General features: G+C 46.1%; 1 protein-coding gene and 1 long non-coding RNA gene across 3 annotated transcripts in view; one reads left to right on the plus strand and one right to left on the minus strand.

The window, feature by feature from the left end:
- Nucleotides 1-7,387, minus strand: part of RFWD3 (ring finger and WD repeat domain 3) — a 265,518-nt gene extending 258,131 nt beyond the window's left edge. For both annotated transcript variants that reach the window (XM_069217624.1, XM_069217623.1), the window contains exon 1: nt 7,307-7,387. The gene's annotated coding sequence lies outside the window, so the exon portion shown is untranslated. The remainder of the gene's footprint in view (nt 1-7,306) is intronic.
- Nucleotides 7,388-7,447: 60 nt separating this feature from the next.
- The window catches only part of LOC138268197 (uncharacterized), a 369,403-nt gene continuing 360,196 nt past the window's right edge, over nt 7,448-16,654 (plus strand). The window contains exon 1 of the long non-coding RNA XR_011199952.1: nt 7,448-8,134. This is a non-coding gene — a long non-coding RNA (uncharacterized lncRNA). The remainder of the gene's footprint in view (nt 8,135-16,654) is intronic.

The raw sequence follows: 16,654 nt of genomic DNA on the forward strand, positions 1-16,654 counted from the left end.
CAAGAGAATCATAATAAATTAATGAATTTATGTGTACAGATTTGACATCGACATACAATTTATGTATACATGATTTAATAATGTAAAGGTTTTAATGTTCGGGAGTGTGCTGTAAAACAATACAAGTGAGTTTAAAGCTCAACCTGCGTTTTAAACAGTGGCTCCAAAGTAAACATCTGAAACACATTTTGAAGATGAAAAACTGTGGCTAACACTAGTGCTGCTTTACATGCAGATACAGATTCCCTGCCTCCCATCCTGGGCATCTGAAAGGAAACTATGTTACTATTTGAAAAGAAGAACTGCCACAGCCATTTTCGTTATGTGAGCCATGAAAAAACTAAGGCCTGATTTCTGCTACAACTTTAAAGCCATGTGTTCTTAAAATGACTTTGAGCTCCTAAGAGACATTGTTAAATGCAATATATCAGTTTCTCTTTAAAAAAGCAGGGTTTTGCCCATACCAAATGTATGCCTTGGTCTACCATCTAACCAAGTTGGTAACTGGAATAGCCAGAAGCGATCCAGTTCTCGTAAAAAAGTAAAGTAACAGTTTGACAAAAAGAAATATTTTGTAAAAAAAAAAAAAAAAAAAAAGTACACAAGTTGAGTAAATTAATACAATACTGGCCCCACAATATAGACTGCTTAAGTCTAGAGCAGTGTTCGCTCATGGGCCACAATGGTTAGGCAGCAAAATACCATACAAGCATTTTTTATATATCTTTGCCATTTATTGTCTTGTGATCATTTTACTTTTAGTTGTATCTGTGGTATGTGTTTCCTTTGTCTTCTGGGACAGAGACCTTTTGCATGTACACTATCCTGAGACATTACCGCCCATCTTTTTTTTTTTAGGTGGTTGTTATCTATCCTCAATGCATGCAGTTCTGGCTAGAGACAGCTTTACTGCTAGAACTTGTGCAACAGACAAAATCCTTTAATGCGGATTTAAGCAGGTTTACATTTTACATGTTTTTTTGTTTGTTTTTTTACACAGAGATACTAAAACTTAGTCTCTCGCTCTGTGTTCACACTATGGACCTTTCCTGACACAAAAGCTGCTACTGGAGCTCCTTGTGATGCTAGCCCACATCGACACCAGGACTTCAGCAGCAACCACATCTACCACCATAGCAGGAACCACATGAGCAACAATAGCTGTCAACAGAGGCAACCTTGGCTGCCATTATGGCGGGGACGAGAACAGCAACAACAGTTGCTAGCAAAGGAGGGACAACAGCAATGACCTATGAGCAACTACTGCAAGGACAACAATAATAGGGACTGCAGCAGCAACATCAACCAACACCAAAAAAGCAGTTTCTGTTGCAAGTTCAGCAGGCAAAACAATGGTGGCCAGGGGTACAATGGCAGCATAGAACACAAATGTCACCATATTAGGGAACAGAGCAACAACCACCACATCAACTAAAAATGCTGCCAACACTGCAACAATAACAGTGACAAAATTCAACACAGTCACAACAGTACCCACCGCTGTTACACAACAGGGAGAAAAGAAAATCACAGAATGAAGAAGGACAGCAATAGCGGCAGGGACTCCGCAGTGAACACAGCTTGCCACCATGAAAGGGCCAACACAATTACAAACACACATAGGCAGTGGCAACTTCTACCCTAAGAACAGAGACAGCAGCTACAAACGGCAATAAAGGTAGGGCTACAGCCAAGGCCACATATATACTCACTGAGAAAAGAAAAAAAAAACATAATGAGCAAATAGCTTGAATTAATTTCAGCCAGCTGTAATTCTCCTGGGTTGCATTTCTGTCTTTTTCTTTAATTTACTTTATTCGGTGCAAAAAGACCATAAAAGACATAAAATAAATAAAAAACATACAGAATTTCCAGTCATAAAAAATTTCTAAAAACACTGTTAATACATTTTCCGAGCACCAAAAGCAGCATGTATAAAATTTAGCACAGCCTGGATTATGTCCATAGTTCCCAAATCATGTAAGTGGGAGAAAGCAAGTAAGCAAGTTGGCTAGTTCTGATACTGTTAGATTGAAATAACGGACGTAGAAACCTTTTTCTTGGAGTAGTGTATAAAGTGCAAAAAAGCATAAAATGTAATGTACATTGAGTTGTCTTTCCATCGCAGCAACAGGGAGGGAGGATCTTAAACCAGGTTCCAGCAACTGGGAATGCTACCAGATAATGTAGGGTATTTAGACGTAGTCTTGTGAGTAAAAACCTTTGTTGCTCATGATTAATGATGGTCAAGTACAGTTTCGGTTGAAGTTGTTGTGTCTCTAATCTTGTCCGTTGGCTCATTAAGCAAGAGGCTGGGTCCATATCCTGATTTGTCTGCCAGAATATGTCTTTGACCTTCTTGATGTCCTGTCTTGTTAAGGTATCTGGTTTAAGGAAAAAATCTCCTAGTCCTAATGATAGGAGAGAAAGGTAAACATATCTAAGCCAGGGTATATCTAGAAATCGTGACAGAAGAAGGGAGTCCTGTATCACCTTTCTACATAGAAGCGTTTCAGGCTTAGTCCAGATTTTTATCCACAATATGAGAGGTTGAAGTTTTATATAGATGGATATGTATCTTAGACCTACTTCTTTGTGACAGAACTTTATTGGTGTAGATTGGGGGACTGATAGTAGCCTTCTTAAAAATTTGTTTTCTATAATCTGGAGCCCTGTGCAGTCTGCATGCCCCCAGACCCCAGCTCCAAATATCACGACGGAAAGGCATTTAGAAGTGTAGACAGTCATAATTTCCTTAACAGGCTTATGTCGTAGTCTTCTAGCAAATCTAAAAACAGCTTCAATGGTTTTTTGGAATTGTATTGAGCGTGTGTTAACTAAAAACTTCCAGTTAAAATCTACATCAATAGGGACCCCCAGATACGTAAAATGTGGGACCTTAAGTATCTCATGCCCATTTAAAGTAAATGTTTTCGTTTTTGCTAACTTAGGACCACACTTCATGACAAATGACTTGGTTCTATTAACTTTAAGGCCAAGGTTCCTTAAAAGCATTCAGTAAAATCTGGAGGCCATTTGCTGTCCTTGAAATTAAAACTGCATCATCTGCATATAAAAGTACAGGGATTGGGGAGTTATTAATAACTGCGGAGTCTTTTCCTAGATCGCAAAGAAATTTCTCCAGCCCATTTATATATAAGAGAAAGAGAAAAGGGGCAAGAACACAACCCTGTCTGACCCCTTTTTGTGAGGGGAATTTCTCTGTCAGACGTCCCTCCCGAGAGTAACGGACCCGAGCCTCTGTGCAGGCATGAAGTTTACTGAGTAATATAACTATGTGTTCATCCACGCCCATATCCAGCATTTCCTTCCATAATTTCTCCCTGCTGACTGTATCAAAGGCGCAGGAGAGGTCCATAAATGCTAAGTGTATACAGCCCCTTTTGGCTTTAGTATATTTCTGGACTATGAGTGTCAAATTAAGGGTTTGTTCGACTGTGCCCACCCCTGGGCGAAAGCCAAATTGTACCTCTGAGAGGGAGTGAGTATCAGTCGCCCATTCTTCTAGCTTATTTAGAATTACCCGGCCCAAAATTTTGACTGAACTATCCAGCAAAGAGATTGGGCGGTAGCACAGAGGGTCTGCCCTATCTCCCTTCTTAAAAAATCGGGACGATGATCGCTTCTTTCCAAGAGTCTACTAAAGGGCCTACCACAGCCGACCTCATGACGTTGCATTTCTGTCCATTACTTTGCCTCACTGTGTCACTAAATACAAGGACTAACCATATACAAATCAATGTTCTTTCCGCTCTAAGAGATTTTGTCAAGCAGCCCACAATACATACCCTGTCTCCTCTGACAGAACAGTTTTAATCTTGTTTTGGCCTTTTGAGGTGTAGGGTCAGCCCTATAGCAGTGAGCACTCAACCTACCTATAGGCATACCCAAGTTTTGTACTGCTGGAAAATATGGTCAGTAAAAGGATCAAAAAGGCTTCATGTTTGAAAGCTACAGCTATGCTTGACAGCCAACCAAATTACTGGTGTATATGGTCATGCAGTGTAAACATGTGTTGACAGGACATCAGCAATCTCTATTCAAGTTAAACAAAAATGTGTACACCACATGAATGACCTGCCTCACAGGGAAAGGGCAGGAATATGCTTTATTTTTCCAATATGGCATATTCCTGCCTTTCCTCCCTGCACTGCCACCCTTTTGGCAGCCTAGCACCAACGCACGTACCCTTGCACCATGGTGCAAGGGTGCCTGCGCAGCATGCATGGTTGTTTTTGTGTAGGAAGGGGCACCTTCCTTCACAAAAACAATCCTGAGAGCTTTTTTCCTCTTTTATGTGTGCTTCAGAATGTAGCATAAAAAGAAAGAGAAAAAAATGAGGAGAAATGAACTTATTTCTCCTTGTTACGTCTCACCTGGCGAGGCATAACTTTTTGGTGCATTCTTGGGTTTACAATATATTGTAAATATGAGAATGCATCTGTAGGGAAATGCCTTCCTTGGCATGGTTGCCCCCTAACTTTTTGCCTTTTGTTGACGCCAGTTAAGATTGGAAGTGTGCTGGGATCCTGCTAACCAGGCCCCAGCACCAGTGTTCTTTCCCTAAAATGTACCTTTGTTCCCACAATTGGCACAGCCCTGGCACACAGATAAGTCCCTTGTAAATGGTACCCCTGGTACCAAGGGCCCCGTGGCCAGGGAAGGTCTCTAAGGGCTGCAGCATGTATTATTCCACCCTGGGGACCCCTCACTCAGCCCTTGCACACTGCCTCAAAGCTTGTGTGTGCTGGTGGGGAGAAAATGACTAAGTCGACATGGCACACCCCTCAGGGTGCCATGCCCACATCCCACTGCTTGTGGCATAGGTAAGTCACCCCTCCAGCAGGCCTTACAGCCCTACGGCAGGGTGCACTATACCACAGGTGAGGGCATATGTGCATGAGCACTATGCCCCTACAGTGTCTAAGCCAAACCTTATACATTGTAAGTGCAGGGTAGCCATAAAGAGTATATGGTCTGGGAATCTGTCAAATACGAACTCCACAGTTCCATAATGGCTACACTGAAATCTGGGAAGTTTGGTATTAAACTTCTCAGCACAATAAATCCACACTGATGCCAGTGTGGGATTTACTGAAAATTGCACACAGAGGGCATCTTAGAGATGCCCCCTGTATACCAGTCCGACTCCTAGTGTTAGGCTGACCAGTTTCTGCCAGCCTGCCACAACCAGACGAGTTTCTGGCCACATGGGGTGAGTGCCTTTGTCACTCTGTGGCCAGGAACAAAGCCTGCACTAGGTGGAGGTGCTTCTCACCTCCCCCTGCAGGAACTGTAACACCTGGCGGTGAGCCTCAGGGTCTCATGCCTGTTGTTACAACGCCCCAGGGCATCCCAGCTAGTGGAGATGCCCACCCCTCTGGACACAGCCCCCATTTTTGGCGGCAAGTCCGGAGGAGATACTGAGAAAAACAAGGAGTCACCTACCAGTCAGGACTGCCCCTAAGGTGTCCTGAGCTGAGGTGACCCCTGCCTTACGAAGTCCTCCATCTTGGTTTTGGAGGATTCCCCCAAAAGGAATAGGGATGTGCCCCCTCCCCACAGGGAGGAGGCACAAGGATGGTGTAGCCACCCTCAAGGACAGTAGCCATTGGCTACTGCCCCCCAGACCTTAACACACCCCTAAATTTAGTATTTAGGGGCGACCCTGAACCCAGGAAATCAGATTCCTACAACAAGGAGGAATGCTGACCTGAAAGCCCCGCAGAGACGACAACTGACTTGGCCCCAGCCCTACCGGCCTGACTCCAGACTCAAAGAACCTGCACAGTGGGACCAGCAGCCTCCGAGGACTCAGAGGAGTGACCTGCACCTAAAGGACCAAGAACCTCCTGAGGACAGCGGCTCTGTCCAGAACCAGCAACAAAACTGCAACAAAGAAGCAACTTTAAAGAGACTCTCACTTCCCGCCAGAAGTGTGAGTATTCACACTCTGCACCCGACACCCATGGCTCAAGTTTAGAGAAACCAACACTGCAGAGAGGACTCCCAGGCGACTCCAACGACGTGGACACCCTGAGTTGACCTCCCAGCACCACCCCGGCAAAGCCTGCATAGAGGATCCAGAGGCTTCCCCTGACCACGACTGCCTGGTAACAAAGGAACCCGATGCCTGGAACAAGCACTACACCTGCAGCCCCCAGGACCGAGAGGAACCACCTACCAGTGTGACCAGCATGCGGCCCTCATCCTAGCCCAGTTGGCGGCTGGCCCGAGAAGCCCCCGTGCCCTGCCTGCATCGCCAGAGTGACCCTCTACGATGGCTACTACTTTGTCAGGTGTGAATAAACGTAAACTTCGTACTTGTATAGCGCACTACTCACCCGTTAGGGTCTCAAGGCACTGTACGCAGACCTTCAAACCCCTCCTGGCTTTTCCCTGTGAGGCACCCACTCCTGGGCAACCCCAGGGTAAAGCCAGGCATCCAAGCGCTGTCAGGGACGGGCATTGTGGAGATTAAGCAAGCTATTGCCCAGAGTTACAGAGTGGGACCCATTAATTAGATTAGGCACCAGGTGAGAATTATCTGGTCCAACAGAATTGAGCCCAAGACCGCGGAGGCGGGAATTGGACGGGAACTGAACCCTGGTCCGGCCAAGATCTCTGCAGGTCTGCCGCTCTAACCATTGTGCCACACTTCTCCACTCGGGTTTGAGTGTTTTTATAGTAAACAATGTGTGAATGCCGTCAATAGTGTCTTACTCAAAGACTGTAAAAGGGTGAGAACTTTGCCAGTTGTATGAGACAGTTTGTGTCTAGGAGTGCTGCCGGAGGCAAGACTGCTCCGTGAGGAGTTGAAGTAATATTGGTATAATAGCCAGTCTGTAAGTGATTATTATTAAATATTTAGTTCAGTGCCCAATGTGAGACTTTTCGTGTGTGAGATACGAGACTGCTGTTCATAGTGCAACTACTACGATGCGAAAGAATCTTCCTTTTTGAACATTGGTACACCCCTGACCTAAACTACACACGCAACAACGGTGGTGCTATTGTATGAAAGCACTTAATGCCTCACACCGCTATGTACATGCCCACATTTGGAAGCGGGAAAGAGGAATTTTTTGGAAAACATATTTCCCACATACGCTTGAACGAAAATGAGAGCAATCGTTAGTGAAGAAAATTTAAAATAAACCTTTTTTTGCTTTAAAATCAGGAATTTCGCTCTTTAATTGGGTGAGCTGACACGCCTTGCTGAAAAATCCAACCGCTTAGTATGACTAAATTCCAAAAGAAAAAAAAACATTTCTAAACTACTTACAAAAAAACATCCATGAACTCAGTTCAATGTCTGTTGTCCCGCGCTCATCTTGCTACAGATATCACGTGTCCGTAATTTTACCACTTCCGGGTCGCTAAACAACCAATCCCATGACTTAGTACATTCTAGGAGCCAGCTGGGAATGGGTGGGACCACGATGTGTAAAATGACGTAGAAGTGGAGTATTTGAGCCAACATCCGCCAATCCTAGTGCATCGTAAATTGTGTGCTGTGGAATCCACCCTACCTATTCCCGAGGTGACGGTGACGTTGGCTGGCTACAGTTAACGGAAGCCTTCCTTTTTTTGGCGAAGCAGTGGTTGATGAGATGGTCTCGTGATCACCTGCCCTCTACCCGGTTGGGTCGCCCTGCTTAGACTCAGCTGCCGGAGCCTAGGTTTCGGAAGCACAGCTTGAGTGATCTTTGGATCAGGTCGCGGAAGCTGTTGCGGTCTGCCTGCTCACGAATGAAAACCCTGCGCAAGGCCGGCGACTCACCATTGGCATTCTGTTCTTGTGTAGCCTGGCGTGCCCATTTGGAGGCTTCCCGTGTTCCTGGAGACTTGTCCGTGCCGGTGACTGATGTGCGTCGCTGTGCAGGTTATGGGATGGCAGTTCTACTGTTAGCATTTACGGTCACTTGATGTTCCGTTCTTGTGACACTAGCTTATTTTGCACTCTCCTGCTTTGTTTCTAGACCCCAAGTTGTCTAAGTTCTCTAAGAGATTGGCCCAGAATCACAGGCTGTGTGAGCGACGCAGAAACTCGATCCTGGTCCCCAAGTTCCAAAGTGGCAACTGTGTCCCTTGAGGGACATCCATAAAGTGTGTACGTATAACGATGAGAAAGAAAAACGCATCAGCAATTCAGAACTGGGGCGGAGTGCGTAGAGTTGGACCAGAGGTTTCAATGTGTTAGTGGGGTGAACTACTATTGTGGCCTTTACATCGTTCTCATAAATTCCTTATTCCGATATCCTATCAGGAAGGCACATCAACCAATTATGCTTGTATGTTGCACACTGCCCAATCCTATGTGGGAACTGGGAAACATTTACTCCAGGAAACCATCAATTTAAGGCTAAGGCATGCCAAAGTTAAGGTGGTGGAGATACGAGAGGCGGAGCTTGAAAAACAAAGTATGTCAGTCAATGTATACATTTATTAAGTAAAATACCTGCTGCAAAGAAACTGGCAACAAGGACAAATGTGACATTGAATCTGTTCCTTGTTACTTAATTGGTCATAGAGGCCTTAAATATCTTACAGAGTTAAGACACCTGCTGCATAGATCTTTGAGTGTCAAGCAATTTTGAGAGGATTATGATTGTGGTAAGATAACCCTGGTGGCTAATGCATTTCTGTGAGGGTTCAGTGTTTTCTCCTATCATAGTTATGACTCATAAAGTACCAATTAAGTTGTGTTAGTAAAGACGTCCCCAAACACTGTTACTTTTTATAGCCTTACTTTGTGCTTCTCCTGACTGTTTACTGTTAACATATAAAGTCTACAAGAATGGACAATATGTGATTCCTACAACTTATAACCCTAATTTTCCTAAGTAACATTTCTTGTACGTTGATTTACGCACTTGTAAGATTTATTGCATCTCTGTGTGTGATGTGAAGCTTTTCTAGAGGAATTTAAATGAATGAAAACAGGACTCTTCTTGGCAAAACCAAAGCCGGTTTACTGTTGTGGCAGGGAGAGTAGCTAGCCCCACATGGGTAACCAGGTGCATTCCGCCACTTTCCAAACCTTTGTGCTACATTATGCGTGTGCCAGGCATAATGTATGCAAAGGGGGTGTTCCCCGATTCGGGGGCTGAAACAATGTTGCAAAGAAATCTAAGAGGCGTTAGCCCCTTCTTTGCCGCGGACGTAATGGTTACGTCCTGCGGCACAGTGCTCATGTGCCGAGGACGTAACCATTACGTCCTGGCCACTGAGCTCAGAGGGAGCGCTGTGGGCTTCCCTCCCCCCACCCCCCCAAAGGCAGGGATGGAAGGGGAAGCCCTTCCCCTTCCACCCCTGACCTCCCCAGTGACGTCTGATGACATCAGCGCGCAAATGCGCGCTGACCTCATTAGAGGCCACTTATCCATCGCGCTTTGCATTTCTCTTCCGATCACATGATGGGGGCCCTGAGAGGCTTCAAAGGGAAGGAAAGGAATTTCCTTCCCTTTCAAGTCTCTCAGAGCATTTCAAAAGCCGGATTGTAAAGCAATCCGGCTTTTGAAATGCCCACTAGACACCAGGGATTTATTTATTATTTGAAATTGGCATAAGGGGAGCGACCCCCTTGGGCGAGGGTCATTCCCCGGGGGGGGGGGGGGGGGGGCAATATTTTTCAAGGCCTTTTCTGCCCCTGGGGGGGGCAGAATCCACTATGCGCCAGGGATTTTTTTTTTTGTGTGTGTGTGTGTGTGTGTTTCTTTTGTTTTTTAGTTGGCGAGCGACCCCTTAGGCAAGGGTCACTCCCTAGGAGGCAAATTATATTTAGGCCAGCTGGGAGGGGGGGGGGAATTTATTTGAGGCATTTTTTGCCCCCAGGTGTGTCAGAAACCCCTAGGCGCCAGGGATAAAAAAAAATGGGTTTTTTTTGTTTGTTTTTTTAGAGGTGGGGAGCGACCCCTTAGTCAAGGATCGCTACCCTGGGGGGCAAATTGTATTTAGATCATTTCTGCCCCCATGGGGGCAGATCGGCCATTTTTTTGTTAGGCCAATCTGCCCCCATGGGGGCAGAAACCACTTAGACACCAGGGATTGGTGTGTGTGTATGCGCGTGTTTTCTTTAGGGGGGCAGGCCCTTGGGTAAGGGTAGCTCCCCATGGGGGCACATTACTGTTGGCCATATCTGCCCCCCTTGGGGGCAGATGGGCCTATTTTTGGAAGGCCCATCTGCCCCCAAGGGGGGGGAAGAAAGCCCACCAGAGGACAGGGAAGTTTTTTGTTTTTTTTAAATAAGAGGGTGGGGGTGTGGCCATATCCCCACCCCAAATAAATGGGGCCAAAGTTGCTCTGCCCACCAGTGGGCAGATGGGGCAATTACCCCTGATCCACACACCAGGGGGGGGCAGAAAGTCTACTAGATACAAGAGAATTAAAAAAAACAAAAACCATTGGGGTGGTGGCTACCAACTAGTATAGGCCTGGTTACGCCTCCACCCCAACTGAAGGGGGTAACAGTCCTTCAGCTCTCCCCCGCACTCTAAAACATCTTATCCTACAGCAAGCAATAAGACATTTGATTATTTTGGGTTTTAGTTTTACATTTGGGCCATGAGAGCTTGGCTAACTTTCAAAATCGTCCCACTTGGAATGGTGAGGGCTGCACTCTATGGACTTTGGGACGCTGCCATGTAGAAAAATCCACAAGACCTAGACACATCTGAAAACTAAACATCTGGGTGATTCCAGGGTGGTGTATTTCACATGTACCCGCATCATTTGTGTACCCACAATGCCCAGCAAACCTCCATCTTTGCTGGAAATCTCACATTTTCCCCACGTTTTTGTGATGGAACCTTCCGGAATCTGCAGGAATCCAGAAAAGTCCTACCACCCAGCATTGTCTCATCTATACAGATAAAAATTCAGCTGCACTTGTCAGCCTAAAATGTTTTTTTTGCAAACTGCCCTTTTGGACCCCCTTTGGTTCCCCCTCAATATCGACATGTTTTTGGCTCTTCCCTTTCACAAGCACTTTGCCCACCTACACAAATGAGATATCATTTTTACCGGGAGACTGAAGGGAACATTGGGTGGTATGAAATGTGTCCCAGTGTGATGATCCCACACAGAAATGTGGGATTTTTTTTTTTTTTTTAGCTAAATTTGAGGTTTGTTGAGGATTCTGGGTAAGAAAACATTGGGAGGTCCACGCAAGACACACCTCACTGGACTCCCTCGGGTGTCTAGTTTCCAGAAATGTCTGGGCTTGGTAGGTTTCCCTAGAAGGCTGCTGAGCCCAGGACCAAAAACCCAGGTGCCCCCCTGCAAAAACAGGTAGTTTCGTATTTCATAATTTTGATGTGTCCAGAAAGTGTTTTGGGGCTTTTCCTGTCGCGGGTGCTGTGCCTACCCACAGATGTGAGGTACCATTTTTATTGGGAGGCTTGGTGGAACGCTGGGTGGAGAGAAATTTGTGGCTCCTCTGATTACAGAACTTTCTGTCACCAAAATGAGCGGTAAAAGTTTTTTTTTTGGGCCAAATTTTGAGGTTTGCAAAGGATTCTGGGTAACAGAATCTGGTCAGAGCCCCACAAGTCACCCCATCTTGGATTCCGCTAGGTGTCTAGTTTTCAAAACTGCGCAGGTATGCTAGGTTTCCCTAGGTGCCGGCTGAGCTAGAGGCCAAAATCCACAGCTGGGCACTTTGCAAAAAACAGCTCTGTTTTCTTTGTGAAAATGTGATGTGTCCACGTTGTGTTTTGGGGCTTTTCCTGTCACAGGCGCTAGGCCTACCCCCACATTTATATCGGGAGACTTTGGGGAACGCTAGGTGGAAGGAAATTTGTGGCTCCTCTCTGATTACAGATCTTTCTTTCACCGAAATGAGAGGTAAAATAGTTTTTTTTTGGCCAAATTTTGAGGTTTGCAAAGGATTCTGGGTAACAGAACCTGGTCAGAGCACCACAAGTCACCCCATCTTGGATTCCCCTAGGTGTCTAGTTTTCAAAACTAGGTTTCCCTAGGTGCCGGCTGAGCTAGAGGCCAAAATCCACAGCTAGGTGCTTTGCAAAAAACAGCTCTGTTTTCTTTGTGAAAATGTGATGAGTCTGTGTTGTGTTTTGGGGCAGTTCCTGTCGCGGGCGCTAAGCCTACCCACGCAAGTGAGGTACCATTTTTATCGGCAGACATGGGGGAACACAGAATAGCAAAACAAGTGTTACTGCCCCTTAACTTTCTCTACATTCTTTCCTTCATATGTAAGACAGTGTGTTAAAAAAAAAAAAAGTCTATTTGAGAAATGCCCTGTAATTCACATGCTAGTATGGGCACCCCGGAATTCAAAGATGTGTAAATAACCACTGCTTCTCAACACCTTATCTTGTGCCCATTTTGGAAATACAAAGGTTTTCTTGATAACTATTTTTCATTTTTTATATTTCAGCAAATTAATTGCTGTATGTAGGAGGCTGGACTGGCTTGTAGTGAGTACCAAGGGGTACTTACACCTTGCACCAGGCCCAGTTATCCCTTATTAGTGTATAGGGTGTCTAGCAGCTTAGGCTGATAGATAATGGTAGCTTAGCAGAGCAGCTTAGGCTGAACTAGGAGACGTGTGAAGCTACTACAGTACCACCTAGTGTCATATGCACAATATCGTAAGAAAACGCAATACACAGTTATACTAAAAATAAAGGTACTTTATTTTTATGACAATATGCCAAAGTATCTTAGAGTGTACCCTCAGTGAGAGGATAGGAAATATACACAAGATATATATACACAATAGCAAAAATATGCAGTATAGTCTTAGAAAACAGTGCAAACAATGTATAGTTACAAAAGGATGCAATGGGGACACATAGGGATAGGGGCAACACAAACCATATACTCCAAAAGTGGAATGCGAACCACGAATGGACCCCAAACCTATGTGACCTTGTAGAGGGTCGCTGGGACTATTAGAAAATAGTGAGAGTTAGAAAAATAACCCTCCCCAAGACCCTGAAAAGTGAGTGCAAAGTGCACTAAAGTTCCCCTAAGGACAAAGAAGTTGTGTTAGAGGAATAATGCAGGAAAGACACAAACCAACAATGCAACAACGATGGATTTCCAATCTAGGGTACCTGTGGAACAAGGGGACCAAGTCCAAAAGTCACAAGCAAGTCGGAGATGGGCATATGCCCAGGAAATGCCAGCTGTGGGTGCAAAGAAGCTTCTACTGGACAGAAGAAGCTGAGGTTTCTGCAGGAACGAAAAGGGCTAGAGACTTCCCCTTTGGTGGACGGATCCCTCTCGCCGGGGAGAGTCGTGCAGAAGTGTTTTCCCGCCGAAAGAACGCCAACAAGCCTTGCTAGCTGCAAATCGTGCGGTTAGCGTTTTTGGACGCTGCTGTGGCCCAGGAGGGACCAGGAGGTCGCAAATTGGACCAGGAGGTAGAGGGGACGTCGAGCAAGACAAGGAGCCCTCTTAGCAGCAGGTAGCACCCGGAGAAGTGCCAGAAACAGGCACTACGAGGATGCGTGAAACGGTGCTCACCCGAAGTCGCACAAAGAAGTCCCACGTCGCCGGAGAACAACTTAGGAGGTCGTGCAATGCAGGTTAGAGTGCCGTGGACCCAGGCTGGACTGTGCACAAAGGATTTCCGCCGGAAGTGCACGGAGGCCGGAGTAGCTGCAAAAGTCGCAGTTCCCAGCAATGCAGTCTAGCGAGGTGAGGCAAGGACTTACCTCCACCAAACTTGGACTGAAGAGTCACTGGACTGTGGGGGCCACTTGGACAGAGTTGCTGGATTCGAGGGACCTCGCTCGTCGTGCTGAGAGGAGACCCAAGGGACCGGTAATGCAGCTTTTTGGTGCCTGCGGTTGCAGGGGGAAGATTCCGTCGACCCACGGGAGATTTCTTCGGAGCTTCTAGTGCAGAGCGGAGGCAGACTACCCCCACAGCATGCACCACCAGGAAAACAGTAGAGAAGGCGGCAGGATCAGCGTTACAGAGTTGCAGTAGTCGTCTTTGCTACTATGTTGCAGTTTTGCAGGCTTCCAGCGCGGTCAGCAGTCGATTCCTTGGCAGAAGGTGAAGAGAGAGATGCAGAGGAACTCGGATGAGCTCTTGCATTCGTTATCTAAAGTTTCCACAGAGACCCTAAATAGCCAGAAAAGAGGGGTTGGCTACCTAGGAGAGAGGATAGGCTACTAACACCAGAAGGAGCCTATCAGAAGGAGTCTCTGACGTCACCTGGTGGCACTGGCCACTCAGAGTAGTCCAGTGTGCCAGCAGCACCTCTGTTTCCAAGATGGCAGAGGTCTGGAGCACACTAGAGGAGCTCTGGGCACCTCCCAGGGGAGGTACAGGTCAGGGGAGTGGTCACTCCCCTTTCCTTTGTCCAGTTTCGCGCCAGAGCAGGGCTAAGGGGTCCCCTGAACCGGTGTAGACTGGCTTATGCAGAATTGGGCACAACTGTGCCCAAGAAAGCATTTCCAGAGGCTGGGGGAGGCTACTCCTCCCCTGCCTTCACACCATTTTCCAAAGGGAGAGGGTGTAACACCCTCTCTGAGAGGAAGTCCTTTGTTCTGCCATCCTGGGCCAGGCCTGGCTGAAACCCAGGAGGGCAGATGCCTGTCTGAGGGGTTGGCAGCAGCAGCAGCTGCAGTGAAACCCCAGGAAGGGCAGTTTGGCAGTACCAGGGTCTGTGCTACAGACCACTGGGATCATGGGATTGTGCCAACTATGCCAGGATGGCATAAAGGGGGCAATTCCATGATCATAGACATGTTACATGGCCATATTCGGAGTTACCATTGTGAAGCTACATATAGGTAGTGACCTATATGTAGTGCACGCGTGTAATGGTGTCCCCGCACTCACAAAGTCCGGGGAATTGGCCCTGAACAATGTGGGGGCACCTTGGCTAGTGCCAGGGTGCCCTCACACTAAGTAACTTTGCACCTAACCTTTACCAGGTAAAGGTTAGACATATAGGTGACTTATAAGTTACTTAAGTGCAGTGTAAAATGGCTGTGAAATAACGTGGACGTTATTTCACTCAGGCTGCAGTGGCAGGCCTGTGTAAGAATTGTCAGAGCTCCCTATGGGTGGCAAAAGAAATGCTGCAGCCCATAGGGATCTCCTGGAAACCCAATACCCTGGGTACCTCAGTACCATATACTAGGGAATTATAAGGGTGTTCCAGTAAGCCAATGTAAATTGGTAAAATTGGTCACTAGCCTGTTAGTGACAATTTGGAAAGAAATGAGAGAGCATAACCACTGAGGTTCTGGTTAGCAGAGCCTCAGTGAGACAGTTAGGCACCACACAGGGAACACATACATATAGGCCACAAACTTATGAGCACTGGGGTCCTGGCTAGCAGGGTCCCAGTGACACATAACAAACATACTGAAAACATAGGGTTTTCACTATGAGCACTGGGCCCTGGCTGGCAGGATCCCAGTGAGACAGTGAAAACACCCTGACATACACTCACAAACAGGCCAAAAGTGGGGGTAACAAGGCTAGAAAGAGGCTACTTTCTCACACTGTATACCCAGTATAGAATGAAAACCCATTCCAAGGTGCAGCTAAATTTTTGGCTCTGGGTACCTAGGGTTCTTGATGAACCTACAAGCCCTATATATCCCCGCAACCAGAAGAGTCCAGCTGACGTAACGGTATATTACTTTAAAAAATCTTACATGGCAGGAAATCGTCAGAGTAAAATGTTGAGAAAAATGTCTGTTTCTTTTTCACCTCAATTTCAATATTCTTTTATTTCAGCTGCTATTTTCTGTAGTAAACAGTTGTAGGATCTACACAAATGACCCCTTGCTGAATTCATAATTTTGTTTACATTTCAGAAATGTTTAGCTTTCTGGGATCCAGCATTGGTTTCTCACCCATTTCTGTCACTAACTGGAAGGAGGCTGAAAGCACAAAAAATAGAAAAATGGGGTATGTCCCAGTAAAATGTCAAAATTGTGTTGAAAAATTGGGCTTTCTAATTCAAGTCTGCCTGTTCCTGAAAGCTGGGAAGATGGTGATTTTACCACTGCAAACCCTTTGTTAATGCCATTTTCAGGGGAAAAACCACAAGCCTTTTACTGCAGCCCTTTTTTCCAATTTTCTTGAAAAAAACAACATTTTTGCTGTATTTTGGCTAATTTCTTGGTTTCCTTCGGTGGAACCCACAAAGTCTGGGTACCTCTAGAATCCTTAGGATGTTGAAAAAAAAAGGACGCAAATTTGGTGTGGGTAGCTTATGTGAACAAAAAGTTATGAGGACCTAAACGCGAACTGCCCCAAATAGCCAAAAAAAGGCTTGGCACAGGAGGGGAAAAGGCCTGGCAGCGAAGGGGTTAAAAGGGGGCATGCCATTGTTTTCATTGGGCCCCTGTGCACTGTTGGCGCTAACCCTGAACAGTACATCAATAGCGTCAGAAAATCTGGCGCTATTGCCCCCTACCCTGTGCATATTTTAAATATGGCGCACAAATGGTGGCGGTAGAGGGGGCGCCACTTTTCTTAAATCTGGCCCATAGTATTTTACCTACACTGTTGTTCTGTAGGACTGCAAATTAATAGGTCATCAACATGCTACCGCAACGTACTGTCACATTGAAAGTTTGACAGATCGCTTTTCACCAGCCTGTTAAAAAATGCTAGGTGATTCACAATACCC

This window comes from Pleurodeles waltl, chromosome 12 (genome assembly GCF_031143425.1).
Source record: "Pleurodeles waltl isolate 20211129_DDA chromosome 12, aPleWal1.hap1.20221129, whole genome shotgun sequence".
Lineage (NCBI taxonomy): Eukaryota > Metazoa > Chordata > Amphibia > Caudata > Salamandridae > Pleurodeles > Pleurodeles waltl.